Raw genomic sequence first — 6251 nt, 5'->3', positions numbered from 1 at the left:
ATGTTGTTCTAGAAAATTCTAACCTATTTAATTCTTGGTACTTAAATGTGTACACCACAATAAAATTGTAGGTCCACTTGGAGAAATTCCCTCCCCACATTAATTTCCAAGAAGGCTTTCAGACGAGATACTTTTCTTCATTACAACTATTTTGGATGGCATTTATCATGTATTATTCAATGGTATTAATATATTGAAAGATTTCCTTCCCACTCCTCACCCCAACTTGTCCTTGCCTCATCCTACTACTCCTAATCCACCTATACATTTTCCTTGACCACCTTCCCCTTCATAGGCTCTCCTCCTCCAACACCTCTTCCATCTCTCCCCTCAATTATATCCTCATTCCCTTCCTCCCCATATTGTAACTTCTCCACCACAACCCCCCAGCTTCCCTCATCTAACCCTTCAAATCCTCTTCCCCCTCCTCGTAATTGTCTGCCACCAATTTCCCCAACCCATGCCTTGCCCTACCACTCTTGTCCTTTCTTCACTGGCTCCTCCACTACCTCACCATATATTTTCAAATCATGCCTCCTAAAAATACTCCTTTATTATTGCCCTACTCGCCCTACCTCTGTCCTACTCCAACTACCCATATGCATTGTCTTGTAACCACCCCTTCCCACTACCCGACCTCCACTACCTCCTCCTCCTAATCCCACCTTTCTTTTCCTTCTCCATATCCATCTCCACCTCTAAATTCCCACTCCCTTCGACCTCCACCTCATCCTCCCTACCCTCTTCTCCCTTATCCTACCCCCTTGACCTCTTCTTCCTCTTACTCTTGCCCTCCTTCTCAACCTCATCCTCCTCCTTCGCTTCCTCCTCCCGCTCCCTCCTTCTCAACCACCTTCTCTTCCTCCTTGTCAACATACTCTCCCCACCCATCTCTCCGCACCCTCCACCTCTACCTTCCTCTACCTCTACCTTCCTCTATGTAGCTTAATTTCCACTCAACTTTCTCCTCCTCCTCCACCTTCCCTCTTCTCCCATCACGCCACCCTTCACCTCTTTCTTCCTCTATGTATCATAATTTCCCCTCACCCTCCTCACTGCTAAACACCCTCCTCTTTCTCCTTCTACTCCTGCTAGCCTCCAACTCCATTCCCTCCTCCTCTCCCCTCAAACCTCCTCCTACTATTGTTCCTATTACTCCTCCTCTCCCTTTCTCTTTCCCTTCTCCTCCTATTACACCTCATTTTGCTCCTTGCTCCCCTCATGTGCCACCCCCACATTCCTCTCCTCGTCCCACTCCTGCTTGCCCACACTGCTCCATGTCCCCCTGACTCTGCCCTCTTCCCCTACACCTCTTCCTTCTATTCCTCCTACTAATTCACCACCTTCTTCTCATACTTACCACCACGTCCTCCTCCTCCTCCTCCTCCATCTCATTGTCCTTTACCTTCTACTTCCACCTCACCTCCCCCACCGTACCTCCCCACCTTCATCTTATTGCTCCTCCCTGTGCCCCTACCAATCTCTCTCCCATGGCTCCCCGACCTCCCCCTCTACCTCCTTGTCCTCCTATTATTCCTCTCCTTGTAAACCCTCATGCACTCCACCACCTCTAGAAAACCTGTTCCTCCTCTCTCGCCATTTCTCCTCTTCCTCTACCCGCATTCCTCGTTCTCCTCCACCTCTCCCCCATTTCTCCCCAATTCCTCCTATCCTCCTCCTCCTCTCCCACCATTCTTCCCCTATTCTTCTTCCTGCATTCCTCTTTGTCTTCGCCTTTGTCTCCTGCCCCTCCTCCTCCCACTCTTCACCCATTCTTCTTCCCCCATTTCTCTTTCCCCTTCACCTCCTCCTCCTCCTCCTCCTACTCCTCTAACCCCCTTCCACTTCACCCTCTGCCCCCTCCTCATCCTCCTCCTCCTCCTCCTATTCCACTGTATCTTCCTCTTCCCCCATTCCTCTTCCCAATCTGCCTCCTCCTCCTCGTCCTCCCCCCCTCCTTTGCCTCCTCCCCTCCCTACTTCCTCCCCCATCTCCTCCACCACACATCCTCTCACTCACCCTCTTCCCCCTTCTCTACCTCTCTGCAACCTCCTCCCCCTACCTCCCCTACCTCCACCCCTCCTTTGTCTCCTCCACCACCTCCTCCTCCTCTTGCTCCTCCCCCTCGCCTCCTCCTTCTCTACCTCTTCCCTCTCCTCCTCCACCTCTTGCTATGACTGACCCTTGTCTCCGTCCACCCTCACCCTCAACCTCCTATGGCCCCTTCTCCTCTACCTCCCCCTTTTCTCCTCACCCACCTCCTCAACCTCACCCCAGTTCCTTCGCCTCCTCGTCCTCCTCTTCAACCTTCCCCCACCCACCTTCATCACCCTCACCCCATTGCCTCCCTCCTCCACACCTCCCATCTCCTTCACCTCATCCACCTCCCCTCCTCTTCCTCCTGCACCCCGTCGCTTGCCACCCCCTACCCCTCCTCCTCCTCCTCCTCCTCGCCCCTCCTCCCACTCCACACCCTTCGCCTCCCCATCCCACCTTTCCGCCGCACACCCTACCCCTATTTCTCCTCCCTTTTCCTCTACCTCCGCCTCCTCCTCCCCCCACTAACACTTCGCCCATGTCTCCTCCTCCTTCTCCTCCTCCCCCTCACCCTTCCCCCATAGGCCTCCTCCTCCTCCTCCTCCCTCTCACCACTCCCCCACTAGTGTCCTCCTCCTCCGGCCTCCCAAAACTCCTACAATTCCTCCTCAACCTCTTCCTATTTCCTCATCCTGCCTCTCACTGTTCCACCACCCGCCTCCTTGTCCTGCCCCTCACCCTTCCCCACCTGCCTCCTCCTCTCCCCCGTCACCCTTCCCGTACCAGCCTCTCCCTCCTCCCCCCTCCGCAAACTACTACACTTCCTCCTCAACCTCTGCATATTTCCTCCTCCTCCACCTCATCCTTTCCTCCCCTCCTCCACTCCCCCCACCTCCCTCTCCCCAACCTCCTCCACTTCCTCCTTAACGTCTTTCTATTTCTTCCACCTACATCTTATTCTCTACTCCTCCTCCTCCTCATCCTAACAAAAACATAAAAAGAAAAACTAATTACATATCATTTCATTCTCTTTATTTATAGTACTTACAAATTTTCATATTTCCTCGTGCTCCACCTCATCTTCTCGTGCTCGTCCTCCTCATCATCACCTTTCCCAAAAAAAAATTACATATTATGTCATTCTCTTTATTTATAGTACTTACAGATTTTCATATTTCTTTACAATAATAATTCACATATCAATACATAAATGAAAATCCAACCAACAATCTAATAATAAAATTTATATAAGTAATATCAAAGGTTGTTTATTATATAAGTAATATCAAAGGTTGTAGAGCAAGGGCGAAAAGAACTCAATGTTTATTGGTAATATCCATAACTATCTAAAATCATTAACAATAATATTATAATCTCGCATATTCTCATGTTTGATGTGGTCAGAAAAGGCTTCCTCGTGAATGGACCAAATCAGGTCTGGAAAAAACAACAGTACTGTTTGCGTATTGGAGCAAATCAGGTTATGGTGTCCGAAATAGAAAATTACAAAAACAGACAATACGAGTTGGTGATGGTCTTCAGTACCTTCATAGTTAAGATTTATTTCTATTAGAATTAAGACAATGTATTAATTGATCACCATTATACGAACATGTAGTGCTCTGTTTAGAAATTGTAACCAGAACACCACGTTACCCAACATAACAGCAGCCTGTTTCGAAATTGTAACCATTTTGCTTTGGTTGTTATTTGTGTTTATATGTGAGAAACAAATTTTATTTCCTAGCGATGAGTGAGGACTAACTGTGATTGGGTGTGAGGAGGGACGAATATTCCTAAAAAGTTGCTCAGAATTTCAAATGTGTGAACCAAAGTGTAATGGATCACTAAAGTAGAAATAAATGTAATCCATAGTTGCATAAAAATAATTATTAACCAGATCTCGAAACAAGTGCTCAGCAATTCAAATGTGCGAACAAAATTATCCATAAATACTATACAAAATTATCCATAAATACTATACATAATTGCAGGAGAAAATTAAAAACAAAACTTTAAAACAAGGATGGAAGGACAAGCTTTGCTGAAGATACAGAGGCAACGGCATTGGCGTTAGCAACAGAAATGCCATCGTCCTGAGCGTGATAGCGGTTTCCGTCCTTGATGACCAGCAGTAGATCTGTTGTCCGCCTTGAACAATGAAGGAAGCCACTTTGATCAGGCAAGATTAATCTTCTCTCTTTCGAGCATGCTGATTTTTACGGTAATGATCTCGATACATACAAGGCCTCTTCCACATTGGAAAAGTGCAAGGATATCTGTATGACTGATTCTAGATGCAAAGCCTTCGCCTACAGACTTGATGGCGTAGGCAAACGCTTTCCCAAAGGAAATCTCTTCAATGGCATCCAATCTCCAACTACTCCCAACACAGTTTATGTCAAAGTCTCATCGGATTTTCTTTCCAAATCTTCCAAACAAGCCACGCTTTCTCCATCCGATCTGACCTGCGCGCCCCCCTCTCCTCACTTTATGTCAAAGTCTCATCGGCTTTTCTTTCCAAATCTTCCAAACAAGCCACGCTTTCTCCATCCGATCTGACCTGCAAGCCGCCCTCTCCTCCTCCTGTGGAGCCCTCAGAGCCCAACATAAACCGACTCTGGAATATTTCAGTCAGAATCCTCACCGCCATAGCCGTTGTAGAGGTTGCTTGCATTGGGCTGGGATGGTGGTAGTTGCTCAAAGGCTACGGGATGTCTTCCTAGTTGGGAATTCAAGGGGCGGAGAGATTGTCGTTTGCAGAGATCGAAATGGCAGCCAACAACTTCAGCGAAATCATTGGGAAAGCAGGGTTTGGGACTGTTTACAAGGGAACTCTATCGTCAAAAAGAGAGGTGGCCGTTAAGAAAATGCAAGCGCTGGACAGAGGAGAAGTACAATTCAGAGCAGAAGTTACAAATGTGGGAAGAATCCACCACATGAATCTCGTCCGCATGTTTGGTGAGCACAGAATGTTGGTTTACGAATACATTCTCAAAGGGTCCCTGGAAACCTACTTATTCTCGGAGGATAAGAATGTGCTCAAGTGGAATCAACGATACGCTATCGCCTTGGGAATGGCGAGGAGCATCGCTTACATGCACGAGGAATGCTTGGACTGGGTTCTTCACTGTGACATCAAACCCCAGAACATCCTGCTGGACGACAATTTCGTTCCAAAAGTATCAGACTTCAGGCTGGCCAAGCTGGTGGATAGAGAACGAGGATATCTGTCGAATGCTTCGAATGAGCACATCCAACGATTAAATTTAGAAAGCTGAGAAAAGCAAAAAAGGTAACAGCTGTTACCTCTTAAACACACCCAACGGTTAAATTTAAGAAATATAAATTACATTCTTAAAAGCTCAAAAAGCAAAAACATAACCTCTATATTTAGAAACACCAATATAAATATAATTTGCATTCTTGAATATTCCTATCATCTGAATTTAAGAAATACTGGTTAAATTCTTGGAATCTACAAACTAAAAGCTAAATTTAAAAAGGAAAATCCTAATTATATTTTTAAATATTATAGAAATTAACACAAACAATTAAATTTAAAAAAAAAAGTCTAATAAAAAAATAAAACAAGTAAGAATGACTGAAATAAAAACAAAAAAACATGGATTGATTTCATGAAAGTGCACAGAAAATGAAAAAGATTAATGAGTAAATTCAAAATGTGAATCCCCACCCAAAGCATCCTCTGAAGTTTTATCTACACAACATCTCAATGACGTCTCAAATAATGAGAATGCTTTCACAGAATTATGAATAACCAACTAGCAATGGACCTAATTATAGGTAGTGTTTTTTCCCTATATAATAAAACTGTCAAAATAAAATTTGAATATAAGTTATTTAGTAGCAAAATTCCTTATTAAAACTTATATGGATTAATAACATTATTTTCAACTAAATAAAAAATTCATATAGATTAATAGTTTTTTTATTTATATTTTTTTCTAAATAATCATAGATTAGAAAAATTTGAATGATATATTACAAAAATAAATTATATATTTCAAAGTTCTGGATAATCTATTTTTTTAAGAGTGTTGCAAAACCCTAGCTCTTTGAAAAAGTTTAGTTAGTAAATTTTGGAGGGTTTCTATAACTACAGTACAATAGTTGTGGGATTACAACAATGAGGGAAATCATATGGAAGAATCCACTAGATTTCCCAATAATATTTTGATTTTAAAAGACAT

At 44.2% G+C, this 6251-nt stretch overlaps 1 pseudogene; it reads left to right on the top strand.

Moving 5' to 3' along the window:
- Positions 1 to 4808: 4808 nt before the first annotated feature.
- On the top strand, positions 4809 to 5318 carry LOC149159180 (G-type lectin S-receptor-like serine/threonine-protein kinase At5g24080 pseudogene; annotated as a pseudogene).
- Positions 5319 to 6251: the final 933 nt, after the last annotated feature.

Source organism: Pinus tabuliformis, chromosome 5_2 (genome assembly GCF_031772625.1).
Source record: "Pinus tabuliformis cultivar Carrire ecotype Pingquan chromosome 5_2, CPIR1, whole genome shotgun sequence".
Classification (NCBI taxonomy): domain Eukaryota; kingdom Viridiplantae; phylum Streptophyta; class Pinopsida; order Pinales; family Pinaceae; genus Pinus; species Pinus tabuliformis.
The sequence above is the reverse complement of the archived record's forward strand: the minus strand, read 5'-3'. Positions and strand labels throughout refer to the sequence as shown.